The 15,763-nt window shown below is 44.4% G+C and overlaps 1 long non-coding RNA gene across 4 annotated transcripts in view; it reads right to left on the bottom strand.

Moving 5' to 3' along the window:
• LOC131509585 (uncharacterized) overlaps window positions 1-15,763 on the bottom strand; it is a 139,338-nt gene that overhangs the window by 80,181 nt on the left and 43,394 nt on the right. For 3 of the 4 annotated variants that reach the window (XR_009260587.1, XR_009260588.1, XR_009260589.1), the window contains exons 4-6: window positions 14,736-14,814; window positions 13,208-13,709; window positions 928-1,124 (exon numbers count right to left, since the gene is read on the bottom strand). This is a non-coding gene — a long non-coding RNA (uncharacterized LOC131509585). The remainder of the gene's footprint in view (window positions 1-927; window positions 1,125-13,207; window positions 13,710-14,735; window positions 14,815-15,763) is intronic. The other variant, XR_009260590.1, reaches the window with a different exon arrangement.

Genomic DNA, 15,763 nt, shown 5'->3' on the forward strand with positions numbered 1-15,763 from the left:
CACTTACTTTTTTTTTTTTTAATTTTTTTTTTAACGTTTATTTATTTTTGAGACAGAGAGAGACAGAGCATGAACGGGGGAGGGGCAGAGAGAGAGGGAGACACAGAATCGGAAGTAGGCTCCAGGCTCTGAGCCATCAGCCCAGAGCCCAACGTGGGGCTCAAACTCCCCGACCACGAGATCGTGACCTGGGCTGAAGTCGGACGTCTAACTGACTGAGCCACCCAGGCACCCCTTCACTTACTTTTTAATTGAGGTATAGTTATAATAGGAAGTTCATTCACAAGTAGTATAGATGGGACATGATTCTCAAAAGGAGGAACAGGAATTAATAGTTAAGTCTCTCTTGCCACAGAGGCGTGAATGAATAGTGATGCATGCATCTTGCATGCCAACGTCACGCCTCACTTTACATTATTTTCCCTACCCTCGTTTCCTATGCCCTGATCCTAATGGCTTTTCTAACACTGTATTTTGTATTTATTGTTGCTGGCCACATTTAAATTATTCTTAAAGGCTTGAACCATATTGCTTATACTTATTTGTGGCTTAAAACAGACTGCTCAATCCCTTCTGGTTAACCTTGGTTATATTCCAGAAGGGTACGGTGAATGTCCATTCATGACACCACTAAGTCCGCTGCCAGAGGAAATATGACAGTGTTTCTCAAAGGACAGGTCCTGGACCAGCAGCCTGGGCATCACCCGAGAACTTAACACAGATGCATATTCTCAGCTGCCCCCTGCCCAGACCTAGTTCTTTGGTTTTCTATCTCTGCATAACAAATTACCACCAATGAAGCAGTTTCAAACCACACATGTGTGTTATCTCAGTTTTTTGTGGATTAGGAGGTAGGGTTAGCTGGGTCCCCCGGTTCAGGGTCTCACCAGGCTAAAATCGAGGTGTTGTGAGGGGCTGTGACCTCACCTGAAGCTTGGAGTCCTTTTCGAAGTTCACTGGTTGTTGGGAAGATTCAGTTCCTTGCCTTCTTGCTGGCCATCAGCTGGGGGCCATTCCAACTCGTAGAAGCTGTCTGCTATTCCCTGCCAGGCAGCCTTTTCCAGACACAGCAGTTTGCGTCCTCAAGGCAGCAGGAGATCTCCCTAGCTTTGAATCTCTCCAGTCTGGTGAGACAAAGTCATGGATAAGGTAATATCATTATGAGTGTCTCACCACCTTTGCCATATAACATAATCTAGTCAAGGGAGTGACATCTCACTATACTCACAGGCCCTGCCTAGACTGAAGGGCAGGGGTTTACACACGGGGTGCAAGCTGGAGGGCCCTCTCAGAACTCTACCTGCCTCACCATGGAATCAGAATCACCAATCTGAGATCCCAGATGGTTTCCCCATGCCTCTCCACTCTTCAGCATAAACTGAGAAATTTAAGGATTTGTGTCAAATGAATGCCTATTCAGTCCTTCAAAAGAAGCTTTCCTCCACAAAAATATTCAGCTACCTTGAGTTTCTCAGGTACATCCCACTCTATGTGGGAAATCAGACTCTTCATCCTGATGGCTGAAAGACCAGATCAATCATGGGGTTAATTATACAGATCACTTTCCTGGCTCCTGTAGGCATAAAGATTATAGATGGCCCCATATTTATGTAGCCATTGTTAAAAATTCAACGGCAGCATTTATTTCAATGAACTCCTTTGGCTATGTGTTCAACAAATGAACTAAGGGACTACATAAAACATTATCCCTATTAGTTCAAATTTTCTGACTCCTTAAAAGCTTCCTGTGACTGAAGGAAAAATGCATCTGTCATACATCCCCTGCCATTACAAATACATTCATTAAAATACAAATAGCACAATAGGGCACCTGGGTGGCTCAGTTGGTTAAGCCTCCAACTCTTTTTCTTTTTTAATTTTTGTTCATTTTTGAAAGACAGAGTATGAGTGGAGGAGGAGCAGAGAGAGAGGGAAACACTCTCTCTGGTCACTCTCATGACCAGAGCCAAAGTCGGACACTTAACCGACTGAGCCACCCAGGCACCCCAAGCATCCAACTCTTGATTTCGGCTCAGGTCATGATCTCACAGTTTACGGATTCCAGCGCCACGTCGGGCTCTGTGCTGACAGCTCAGAGCTTGGAGCCTGCTTCGGATTCTGTGTCTCCCTCTCTCTCTGCCCTTCCCCGCTCATGCTTTGTCTCTCTCTCCCTCTCCAAAATAGATAAAACATTAAAACAAAATATGAACAGGGTGACAGTAAGTGAGCACTGGTGTTTGCACACACAGGCGCATTGAATATGGAGATTTTTTAAAAGATTTTTTTAATGTTTATTTATTTATATTTAGAGAGAGAGAGAGAGAGAGAGGCAAGCAGGGGAGGGGCAGAGAGACAGGGAGAGAGAGAATCCCAAGCAGGCTCCATGCACTGTCAGCACAGAGCCTGATGTGGGGCTCGATCTCACCAAATGTGAGATCAAGACCTGAGCTGAAACCAAGAGTCAGATGCTTAATGACTGGGCCACCCCAGATGCCCCGAATGTGGACACTTTTTTAATAACACATTATGTTTAAGACTTTACAGGTTTTTTAAAAATGTTTACTTATTTATTCTGAGAAAGAGAGAGAGAGAGTGAGCAGGGGAGGGGCAGAGAGAGAGGGAGAGAATCCCAAGTAGGCTCTGCACTGACAGCACGGAGCCTGATGCTGGGCCTGAACCCACCAACTGTGAGATCATGACCTGAGCCAAAACCAAGAGTCCGATCCTTAAACTACTGAGCCACCTAGGCGCCCTAAGACTTTATAGTTATTAACAGACCTGGATGGTGTATACAAACTATCAAAATGCCCCTTAGATGGTAATCAATGTCTTAAATGTTTTCTGAGAACCTTCTAATCCTGAGCGCACACTGCTGCTGGGCACTATCTGTGGAGAGGAGCTGGGGCCTCTGCCCTGTTGGAGTCCGAGTGGACAGGAAGGAGGCTGATGTTCCTGGGAGTCGTCGATAAGTCGCTGCCCAATTTCCAGCCCCAAATCTCGTCCCAGACCCAGGTGGTTTCGTAGTACAACACTAATCCACATTAGTTTCATACTAATTCATATTCGATACCACATCTTTCCCACAATATCCTCAGGGAGGAGAGCTCAGAGTTTACTGACAGACAAGGAAGTCATCTCTGAAAGGAGAATAAAAGATGCTCTTTTCAACACCGTCTGCAGTGGCTTTGCCCAGACACCACACAAGCCTGGGTGGCATCATCTTTCCCGGCTGACCGGGTGGTGTGCCTGTGCCCAGGCCGTGGTTATTGAGCCGCGTGCACTTAGGGAAGGTGGCTGGTGGTACCCACCTCTGGAGAACGCACACAGGGTGCAATTGCTGTCATTGCCCTGTCGCCTGGTATAATGGCATCTCTTTGTAATCACCAGATAGTAAGTTGTGTCAACAGAAGCCATTGTGCAAAAGAATGAAAGGGCTCACTCTGCTAAAAATAACAGCCTGAGGCATCACCAGGAGAGAAGTGTCTCTGCCTATTGTCCCGATGGTTAGGATAGGGTCCCCCCCCCCTACTGTTTGTCCTTGAAAATTCACTCTGAGAGGAGACCCACAGGCTCCTGTCTATAAGGACTGGAGAGACGGGGACTCTTGTGGGGAGCAGAAGCACCGAACAACACCGGCCCCAGTGAGGTGGGGTAACACGAGCCAAACAGAGAATGGAACATCTTCTTCTTTATCAGAAAGGGAAGTACCAGTACAGACTAGGGAAGGGGAATCCTTACACTCATTTTGTCCATGAGATATTGATATCCACAGAGATTGCATCACAGCAAATCATTCGTGCCAAGAATCATACTTTGGTTTCCAAATACTGAGTTCATTTTTCTTTTTTTTTCTTTAAGTGTATTTATTTATTTTGGCAGAGAGAGACTACGAGCAAGAGAGGGGGAGAAAAAGAGAATCCCAAGCAGGCTCTGCATGGTCAGTGCGGAGCCCAATGCGGGGCTCGAACTCACGAACCATGAGATCATAACTGGATCTGAAATCAAGAGTCAGATGCTTAACCAACTGAGTCACCCAGGTGCCCCCTCAGTTTGTTTTTCTATATGATTTTCCCATCTTAAATCTTATCATAGTAACTAAACTTAGTGTGGTAATCATTTTGTAACACATGCATATATCAAATCATTGTGTTGTACACCCTAAGCTTATACAATGCCATCTGTTAATTAAACTAATGGGGCGGAACTCTCTTAGACTTCAGCCTACCTGAGCACATGTTTATAGAATCCTTTTGAGGCCTTGAGTGAAAGATACCACAGAAGTGTGAAGTAATATATGTTTTCCTATAGGAGCACCTGGGTGGCTTAGTTGAGCATCCGACTTCAGCTCAGGTCATGGTCTCACGGTTCATGAGTTCAAGTCCCACATGGGGCTCGCTGCTGTCAGCACGGAGCCCACTTTGGATCTTCTCTGCCACTCCCCTGCTCATGCTCTTTCTCTCTCAAATATACATAAAACATTTTTAAAAAATATGTTTTCCTATAGAATCATTGGTTGTCGTTAGGAAGAGAAGTTTATCTTAATCCTATTTCTTACCTTAGAATCAACTCCTGAAAAAGCTAATAATATTCCTTCTCTGGTCCTACTGCTTCCAGAGGCTGAATTCAATTAGCAGCAAAATGTCTAAATCACGGTTCCAAAGAATGCTGAGATAAACGGAACCAATACAGAAGATCCAGGAGAAAATGCTGTTCTTTGTTGGCCAAGGAATGAGCTGCTGTCTGGGTTATACTAAGCAAAAAAATTAAAATTAAATTAAAGGGGCACCTGGGTGGCTCAGTTTGTTAAGCGTCGGACTCCGGCTCAGGTCATGATCTCACAGCTCGTGAGTTCGAGCCCTGCGTTGGGCTCTGTGCTGACAGCTCAGAGCCTGGAGCTTCCTTCCTCTCTCTCTGCCCCTCCCACACTTGTGTGTGCTCTCTCATTCTCTCTCTCTCTCTGTCTCTCTCTCTCTCAAAAATAAATAAACATTTTTAAAAATTGAAAAAATAAAATTAAGTTAAAGATGCCGAGACAGGGCTCCCTTCCCACCACCTTCCCCTCTCCCTTGTCTCACAGAGGACCTTGAAACAAGGAGGAAGTGTGGTAGGGAGAGAAGAATAAGTCATTTCAAGTCAACAACTCTGCTCTTGGTGCTCAGGGTTCACCCCATGTGGGAGGTTCGATGCTCAGCCTCCCTCCTGAGAGCCAGAGAAGAGCCTGAGCAGAAAACAACAGCATCTGCACACCGTATGTGGATACCAGGCCAGATCGGGCCAGACAAGCTGGTGAATTACTTGGTTCAAAAGTAATGTGCAAAGTAATGTCCCTTGGTGACACGCACATTCCTTTAAGGAAGTGCCTGCCCATAACCACGCCGCAAGGATGCACGTCAACCAAGCCATCAGCAACATGTTTCTCTCTGGGTCTGCGCTTTTTGTGGACTAGACTTCAGAAAAGAGAGCACTGATGGTGGAGATGTCAGATTTCCCTCCTTCCCCATCTCACCCCCAAAGTCACTTCCCACAGACCCTCCAGGACCTCCCAGGGCACCTTCTTTCTGTGCACCTGACTCCTTCCAGAATATTTGTCATTCTTTAACCTGGTAGCCTCTGTTTTTCAGGCTGCTGGCATTTCCATTTCCTTGTAGCACAGCTTTTTTACTTCACCGCCTGCTCTTCTCCTTTCTGGCCCCTCGAAAGCTCAATGGAAGGCACTTATTCCCATTTTTAAATCTACAGTCTCTGTTCTGAGATTTTATTTTCCTGGTAACGGCCCTAGCAAAAAACACTTCTGAGCACGTTGGGGACTCCTAGGAAAGGAGGGTTGCATGAAATAATAAAGCCCGAGCTGGTGGGAATTCTGATCCCGGTCACCCTGCCATGTGTGGGCACGGAGAGATGAAACTGCTTTTGCCTAGTCTGCTCCTGGGGGAAGGAGTTTCAGGGGACCTTGTCTTCTTCTCTTGCTACCCTTGCCCAATCAACATTCCTGGGTACCTCCAATGGTGAGAGCAGGACTGAAGCCACTCCAAAAAGCAATTTCATGTGAGATTTGTTTTCATTTTCCTTTAGAAAAACTGTGACTATTTTTTGCCACTGGAGACCTCAGGAAAGTTACCATGTGCTCCGTAGCTTTAGGGAGCGTCAACTCTCCACGGAAGGGACCGAGACAATGTGATGGGGGGCAATCCTTAGCGTCAGCTGGTAACGGGACACAGTAGGGGCAACGCTGGCCCTTCTTTCCTTTAACCCACCGGTTAAACGGTTAAACGAAGAGCATGGCCCTGGTCTCAGTCCCAGGTAAGAGCGCGGAGTAGTTCCAAGTTCAGTCCTCTAACGCCACCTGGTGTTAACTTCTCTAATCACTCTTTATCCAATTCAACGAAAAATCCCTTTATAAATTTCTTTTTAAAAGTGCTAACTTCACAAAAGTCTGATGAACACAGCGCCAAGTTCACATGTGTGGGTAACGCTCAGAGGAAAGGACGTTAGCATTGCTGTTCACTTGGTGACTCAACAGGGCATGGCACCCGTAACCACTAGAGCAAGCTTGTTTTTCTTGTCATGGCTGTTATACCAAAAGAACTCAAAAGATGGGGGTTTAAGAGAATTTGTAGTGTCTATGATATAGTAGCTCCTGAAAATTATCAATGAATTGCCTTTTATGAGCCACAAATAACAGTTACTTGAAAATCTAACAAATACAGTTTTATTATTAAAGAGATGGTGACTTGAGTAAGTAAAATCCTAAAGGCAAGCTTTCCCTAATTGAATTTTATCCCTAACAAAAGGTCTTTCAAAATATCAAGTTTGTTTCTTTCCTCAGTTGAGAATACCCCTGTAAAATAGGGATGTTAGTAGCCATCCTTTCCTGAGAAAAGACAATAAAGAAGCTCTGATAGTTTCAGAATTACCTCAGGGCCTTGATGTTATCAGTCTGAAAATAAAACATAAACACCTACTCCAAACTCAGGGTGTACCTTCAAGCTGATATACGGGTTTTATCATTGTACGTTTTCCTAAAATTGAGCGCATGCATGGCAAAACGCATATATTGAAGCCAGACTGCATTACACATGCAAATTTACTTTATAAGTGACTACATGTTTGCAAACTCTTGCATTTAACCCGCCCCCAAGGACTCAAGGTCTGAAAGAAATTAATGAGGGCTCTGTCTATTTCATAATGAGAAATACATCATCTGAAAAAAAGTCCTCCAGGGGTATATTGTTCTGTACTGGAGGGGGCAAGCTAAGAAGGAATCGTCTAAACAAGAATGAATGTAATCCAGACAACTTTGGAGCACTTCCTGCCTGCCAGCACTGTTCTCGGTGTTTAACATGTGTCTCCCACGTGATCTTCCCCAAACCTGATAAGATGGATTCTTGTGATTCTTTGTCACAAATTAGCTCTTACACAATTGATGATAGAGAGTGGGGTTTGTAACACATGATGCCAGCCCACGCCTGATTCTTCCCAGCACGCTAATACCTTAAAGTGATCAGAGACAAACGTTCTCACAGTCAAAGAGGAGGCTTAGCAATAAATAGAGACTTTGAAAAAAAGGGGAGGAAGTATCAAACTGCCATTCTTTACTGCAAGTGAAGCCTGGTTTCGAGGCTTCAGAACCACTAGGTTTTCCACCATGTTGATCCGTTTGGGAATCATGCTAGTACTTTCATTATGATTGGTACTCTTTCATTAGCACTCTGATTACAGAATCCCGTAGGTTTTATTTGGGATGCCCATCAGCCCTGTTACTTTTAGTGCATGATTTTGCAAAACGTGGGTTTTTTTAGGAATGCGTGAATGGCATACATCATCATTCCCATTTTACAGCTAAGAGAACTGAGGCATCAAGCATTGAACTAACAGTCTTTCCAAAATCACACAGCAATTACACGATGAAGTCACAGTTGACACCCACTTTGACTGCAGATTCTTATTTTCTAGCCCCTAAATGTGAAATTTTAAATGAATATTAACATATGTGGTAGTTTTTAAATATGTCCACAGATTCATTTATTCTCCTCTCTTCAAAAGGTAGAACGTGGTCCCCACTACTCCCTTGAGTGTGGGCCGGACTTCACTCGTTCTACCCAATAAAATATGGCAGAAGGGGGGTGTGCGGCTACCTGGAAGACAGTGTGCTTGGACTATGTTAAAGTTCAAAGTTTTCTTGCTGCAACCAATACCATTAAGAATGTGAATAGGATAGGGGCGCCTGGGTGGCTCAGTCGGTTAAGCGGCCGACTTCAGCTCAGGTCACGATCTCGTGGTCCGTGAGTTCAAGCCCCGCGTCGGGCTCTGCGCTGATGGCTCAGAAACTGCAGCCTGCTTCCGATTCTGTGTCTCCCTCTCTCTCTGCCCCTCCCCATTCATGCTCTGTCTCTCTCTGTCTCAAAAATAAATAAAACGTTGAAAAAAAAGTTTTTTAAAAAAAGAATGTGAATAGGATATATGAGGACTTTAAGAGACAAAACAGATGAACATAAGGGAAGGGAAGCAAAAAGAATATAAAAACAGGGAGGGGGACAAAACATAAGAGACTCTTAAACATGGAGAACGAACAGAGGGTTGCTGGAAGGGTGGTAGGAGGGGGGGTGGGCTAAATGGGTAAGGGGCATTAGGAATCTACTCCTGAAATCACTGTTGCATGATATGCCAACTAACTAGGATGTAGATTTAAAAATTAACTAATTAGGGGCGCCTGGGTGGCTCGGTCGGTTAAGCGGCCAACTTTGGCTCAGGTCATGATCTCACGGTCTGTGAGTTCGAGCCCCGCATCGGGCTCTGTGCTGACAGCTCAGAGCCTGGTGCCTATTTCAGATTCTGTGTCTCCCTCTCTCTGACCCTCCCCCGTTCATGCTCTGTCTCTCTCTGTCTCAAAAATAAATAAACGTTAAAAAAATTAAAAAAAAATAATAAAAATTAACTAATTAATTTAAAAAATAAAAAATAAATTTTATCCATTTAAAAAAAGAGAATGTGAACAGGATAAAATATTTGCAATTCATATATCTGATAAGGAACTTGTATCCAGGATATATAATTATTTAAAAAAAAAAATTCATACAACTCAATAACAAAAAGAACAGCCCAAATTTATAAATGGGCAAAGAATTTGAGGATACATTTCTCAAGAGAAATGGCCCGTACACACATTAAAAGTTGTTTAACGTTATTAATCGTGAGAGAAATGTAAATCAAAACCACTGGTTCATGCCCATAGGATGGCTATACTGAAAACCACAGCTCATAAGTATTGCCCAAGGGTATGAAAAATTGGAACCCTCATACACTGCTGATGGGAATATAAAATGGTGCAGCCACTTTGGAAAACAGGCAGTTCCCCAAAATGTTAAACATAGAGTTACCATATGACCCAGCAATTCCTCCCCCATATATATACCCAAGAGAAGTGAAAACAAATGTCCGCAACAAAAAGATGTACATAAATGTTCCCAGCTGCATAAGCCTTTCAGCCCCAAAGTACAAACAACCCAATGTCCATCATCTGATGCATGGATAAACCAAATGTTATGCATTTAATGAATATTATTCAGCAGTAAAAAGAAAATACTTATCAGAGGAGGACTAAATAAAGGAAAAGTTCTGCAAAATCCAAGGGAAGAGGGCTCCAGAGACATTGGGCTTTGTATTGCCTAAGCCAACTGGGGCTTCTTTGTCGTGGATCTGGAATAATGGATGTAAAAGGCAGCACTACCCTCTGACCAGGGAAACCAAGTCACAGGCCTCACTCGCTGGGTGTCAGATGAGCTCCAAGACAAGGAACTAACTTCGCCCTTGCAGAACTGGGAGTCTGTGAGCCCTCCCTGGACCAAAGTGGCTACTGTTCTGACATGGGCATCCTTCACCGGGGCCACTCACTGAGCACAGGGTCTGACACTGACCCAGAGGGAGGGATGTCTCCAGAGGGGAAAAAATCCAGATGTGGTTTCAGCCTGTCCAGTCATGAGAACTCAGCCCTTACCTTGACTGATTCTGACAACAAAAATAAGTCAGATATGGGGTACCTGGGTGGTTCAGTCAGCTAAGCGTCCGACACTTGATTTCGACTCAGGTCATGATCTCACAGTTTGTGGGATGGAGTCTGACATCAGGCTCTGCACTGATAGCACAGAGCCTCATTGGGATTCTCTCTCTCTCTCTCTCTCTCTCTCTGGCTCTCTTTCTGTCTCTCAAAATAAATAAATAAACATTTTTAAAAAATACATCAGATGAAAACAGTAGGCCTGCTTCTTAAATACCCCTTAATGTCCTGGGTACTGCACAATGTGGGGTTCCGGATGTTTTTGCTTTTTAATAAAGAGGCATATAAAAAAAGAGATAGAGAAAATGTTAAGAAAATGCTATAACATGGATGACCCTTGAAAACATTTTCACAAGTGAAAGAGGTCAGACACAAAAGGCCACATATTGTATGATTCCATTTATACAAAATGTCCCAACAGGCAAGTTTATAGAGACGAAAGGGTGATAGTGGTGGCCAGGGAAGTGGGAAGAGGAGAGAATGGGGAGTGACTGCTTTCTGTTTGGAGTACTGAAAAGTTCTGGAACCAGGTAGTAGTGACTGCGAATATCCTAAAACACTGAATTGTATACTTTAAATGGGTGAGTTGTATGGTAGGTGAATAATATCTCAAAAAGCTATCTTTTTAAAAAGGATGGATGTAAAAGGCAACACTACAGTCTGACCAGGAAAACTGAGTCACAGATCTCATTCGCTGGAAGTCAGATGAGTTCCAAGACAAGGAACTAACCTCGCCCACAATAACAGTGTGATGTCTGCCCTGCTCCTGCTCTCTTTCCTATGCATAGTGTGACATCACTCTCTCCTTCCCCTGTGGGGAAGCCTGCTGCCATGCTGGAAAAAGTTCACATGGCAGGGAACCAAGGCCTCTAGTCGATAGCCATAGGAGTTGTCTTGAAAGCAGATCTTTCCATCCGAGCCAGGCCTTCAGGTGACTGAAGCCCTGATTGAGATCTTGACTGTAATCTTATGAGATACTCTGAGCCTGAACCAGCAGCTGAGACATTCCTAGGGGCCCCCGCCCTTCACACCACGTGAGATGATAAATTAAGTTTGCTGCTGTAGGCTGCTAAGTTTTGGGGTAATTTGTTACACAACAGTAGACGCACAGGCTTACCCCCAATTTTATTGCACTTCACAGATTGTGCTTCACAGATACCATGTTTTTTATAAGATGAAAGTTTCTGGCAACCCTACATGAAGCAAATATGTCAGCACCCTTTTTCCAACAACGTTTGCTCACTTTGTCTGTATGTCACATTTTGGTAATTCTCGTAGTATTTCAGACTTTTTAATTATTATTACTTATTATATTTCTGATGGTGATCTGTGATCACATTATAACTGCTGAAAGCTCAGATGGTGGCTAGTATTTTTCAGCAATAAAGTATTTTTTTAATGTTTATTTATTTTTTGAGAGAGAGAAAGAGAACATGGGTGAGGGGCAGAGAGAGGGAGACAGAGGATCTGAAGCGGGCTCTGCACTGACAGCAAGGACCCTGATGCAGGGCTCGAACTCACGAACTGTGGGATCATGACCTAAGCCAAAGTCGGACACTCAACCAACTGAGCCACCCAGGGTGCCCCAGCAGTGAAGTATTTTTAATTGAGGTATGTACATTGTTCTTTTAGACACAATGCTAGTATTGCACACTTAAGTGACTGCAGTGTAGTGCACACCTAACTTTTATACGCACTGGGAAACCAAAAAGTTCATTTGACTTGCTCTATGGCAATAATCACTTTATTGCAGTGGTCTGGAACTGAACCCACAGAATCTCCAAAGGATGACTGTGTTCTGAAGTGAAAAAAGCAAGTAGCACAACATCGTGCGCACTATGATTCCTTTTCTTGTTCAAAATATATCTATGCATATGTAGGAAAAAATCACAGGCAATCACTACCTCTAGGTCGACAGATTATTTGTATTTTTTTCCTTTTAACTTCTCTTTATTTTCCAACTTTCCATAATGAATCTTTTGTGAGAAAAAGCAATTGATGTTACTTTTAATTTTTTTTTAGATTAAATGGAGGGCAGGGTGGGCAAAGACTTTTTTCCTGAAGTAGAGTTGACACACAGGGTGACATTCATTTCAGGTGTATGACAGTGAGTCCACTACTCTGTACCTTATGTTATGCTCACTATAAGCATAGCACCTTCTGTCACCACACAACACTATTACAGCACCATTTTCTATGCTCCCTATGCTGCACTTCTCATGACTTATTCATTCCGTGACAGGAAGCCTGTACCTCCCACACCCTTTCACCCATTTTGCCCATCCTCTCACCTCCGGCAACCACCAGTTTGTTCTCTGTATTTATGGGTCTGTTTCTTTTTGTTTGTCCATTTGTTTTGTTTTTTAGATTCCACATATGAGCGAAATCATACGGTATTTGTCTTTCTCTGTCTGACTTATTTCACCGGCCCTCTAGGTCAGCCATGTTGCCCCAGATGGCAAGATGTCCTTCCTTTCACGGCTAAACAATATTCCATTGTGGGGACAGACTTTGACAATAAGTCAGGCGGGAGATGAGGACTTGGGCCAAAGCAAGACTGGTGTGCAACAAAGAAAATACAAGCGATGTTTTGAAAGAGGAGAGAAGGTCATGAACGACCTAAGTCAGGTGATGAAAGGACAGGGGGAAATCAGGTCTATACAGATTAAGTCACCCTGTGTTGTGATTTACAATCTTAGGAACACTTGTCATCACTAGGGCTGGAGGAAGGTTGTGACTTTGAATGTACTCCATCTGTGGCATCACTACTGTTTATTAAAGATTTTCTTAACAATTTTTTAAGTATTCATTTATTATTTTTGAGAGAGAGTGCAAGCAGGGGAGGGGCGGAGAGAGCGGGAGACAGAGAATCTGCAGTGGCTCTGTGCTGACAGCGTAGAGCCCAATGCGGGGCTGGAACTCACGAACTGTGAGGTCACATCCTGAATGCAAGTCCCACACTCAACTGACAGAGCCACCCAGGCGCCCCTTAAACATTTCCTAGGTGCCGGCAGTGAGTTCCACATTCAAGTATAATTCTTGGTTATTCCTCACAACTTTTCCTGTAAGTATTCTTTCCACGTTTTAGAGTAGAGAGGAGGAAACTGTGTTCAGAGAGGTCAAGTGACTTGTTCAAAGCGCACAGCTACTTACTTGCAGAGTATGGCCTGAGTCTGGCAAAGGCAGCAGACTGTCCCTCCAGCATCTCCCAGGGAAGAGCTGTGCTGAAGGCAGCGTGATGCTTCTCTGTGCCCCAGAAATTTGGGGGAGCTGGAAGGAGCCAGCCACAAGTTCTGCTGCTAACAGTGCCACTGTCTTCTGGAAAGGGCTTTCTGTCACCAACTGGAACTATTGCAGCATCAATAACCCAAAGCCACGGGCGCTGGCAGGCTGTAAATAATTTAAAAGTATAAACTAGGTCCATCCCTATTACTGGGAACCAGTTAGACTCTAATTCCTCTTCTATTTGTTAAAATGGATGGGGCACCTGGGTGGCTCAGTCGGTTGGGCGTCTGACTTCGGCTCAGGTCATGATCTTGCGGTTCGTAAGTTTGAGCCCCGCGTCGGGCTCTGTGCTGACAGCTCAGAGTCTGGAGCCTGCTTCGGATTCTGTGTCTCCCTCTCTCTCTGACCCTCCCGCGTTCACGTTCTGTCTCTGTCTCAAAAATAAATAAACTTTTAAAAATAAATAAATAAATAAAATGGAGCCACATGTTTAAATAAAGACTATGACTAACAAGAATAGAAAGAATAGCTCAGGTAAACATTTTGTTAAGTTTTAAAACCACTCTCACATCGTGGCCACCGAGGTTCAAGCCCAGGGGTGGGGGGTTGTGGGTCTGGTGCGGGTTTGCCACACTGGTGTTTTTCTCCACTTCTGCTCACATGAAGGAAGCCGGCAATTGTTCGGTGACAGGAAACAAGGAAACAACAGTGCTTCTAAACAGCAGACTCTGGAATCCAGTCTGCGGGAATATTCCACAGAAGAATAGGAGCCTCACCAAGTGGTAGGAACATGTTAAATAAATAATGGTTTCCAGAAACAGGAGACCAAGAAACAGACGTTTCTCGGGCTCTTGGAGATGTTTACGGGAATATGAGTAGAAGAGAAATAGAGATGCTTTCTACCATGCTTCCCTTATTCTGGATGAAAGGCCAAGAAGAAAAATGACAGGGAAGACGAGAAATGAGAAGGATCCTGAAAGAGCCCTGGGGAAGGGACGTGCGGGGAGAGGCCCCAGCTGGGGTGCAGCCCCCAGGAAGCGAGAACAAAGATGAAGGAAGGAAGTAAAGAAAAGAAGGAGGGGGGTAAGCGAGGAGGAGGATGAGAGTCCCTGAGCTCGCACCAGGACCCCAGAGAGCCCTTCACACCTGAAGAAAGAGGGACTTTGTCCAAGAAGCCTTTATTTACTTTCCCCTTAGATCCACATTTCCCGCAGGGAATTTCTGAGAAGGGGGAAAAAGCCTCCGGTTGTCAGCAAACACCAGGAGTTTTGAGAAGGATGCTCTTAATTAGAGTGAACAGCAAGTCTTGCGCTATGGGCCGGCTTCTCCCTGTGATTCTACACCCACACTCACACACTCACACCTCTCCTTTGGACACCCCCAACCCACGCTGTCAGGGTCTTCCCGCCCTGCCCTGTGCTTTGTCCCACAGTGGACCGACAACCTGGGGCCTTACCTTCCTCAGGAGCCGTGCCCAGCGCCTTGGGATTCCAATACCGCTCCCTCCAGAAAATGTGTTCGTCCTGTGTACTCTCCTAGAGAAGCAGTTTAAGATTTGACTTAAACTTATTTACTTACTTAGCCTAAGTAACCTAAACTTACTTAAAATCCAAAAGAAAAATCGAGTTGATTATATATCACGTTTCAAAAGAAAACTTGTGGGGCACCTGGGGGGGTTCAGTCGGTTAAGCGTCTGACTCTTGATTTCAGCTCAGGTCATGATCTCATGGTTCGTGAGACTGAGCCCTGAATCCCCACATAGTGCTGAGAACACAGAGCCTGCCTGGGATTTTCTCTCTCTCTCTGCCCCTCCCCCCCTCTCAAAATAAACTTTTTTTTAAAAGAAAACTAGAGGAAAGAAGGAAAAACAGAAGAAGGGAAAGAGAGAGAGAAATATATAAACCTTGCTAAGAGCCTGCAGGATGCAAATACTATGCTAAGTGTCTTAACCCATTTGGGCTGCTGTAACAAATACCATAGACTGGGTAGCTTATAGACAAGCGAAATTTATTTCTTACAGTTTGGGAGGCTGGGAAGGGGTGAGAGAACTCCCTGGAGCCCCTTTAATAGGGGCATTAATCCCATCCATGAGGGCTCCAGCCTCATAACCTAATGACCTCCCAAGGCCCCACCTCCTAATGCCCATCACCTTAGGGGTTAGGGTTTCAACATAGGAATTGTGCGGGGACACAAACGTTCAGACCATTGCACTAAGTATTCTACATTTGTCCCCTCATGTATTCCTCAGAATAATATAAGGAGGTCTTTTTTGAAGATAAGGAAACATTAGATCATATCCAAAAGCCACAGTTAACTCAGAACCAGATTCGAATCAGATATTCCAGGCTCTGAGTATGAAATTGAGAAATGTGTGTGATGGAAGAGAGGTTCCTAAGTGGAAACCTTACTGAGCACAGCGCCCCCTGGGGGCAGTTAGAGGAGTATGTGGCCGCTCTGGCCTCTCACTGAAGAACAAGCTCCCAA

This window comes from Neofelis nebulosa, chromosome 4, assembly GCF_028018385.1.
Source record: "Neofelis nebulosa isolate mNeoNeb1 chromosome 4, mNeoNeb1.pri, whole genome shotgun sequence".
Taxonomy (NCBI): Eukaryota; Metazoa; Chordata; class Mammalia; order Carnivora; family Felidae; genus Neofelis; species Neofelis nebulosa.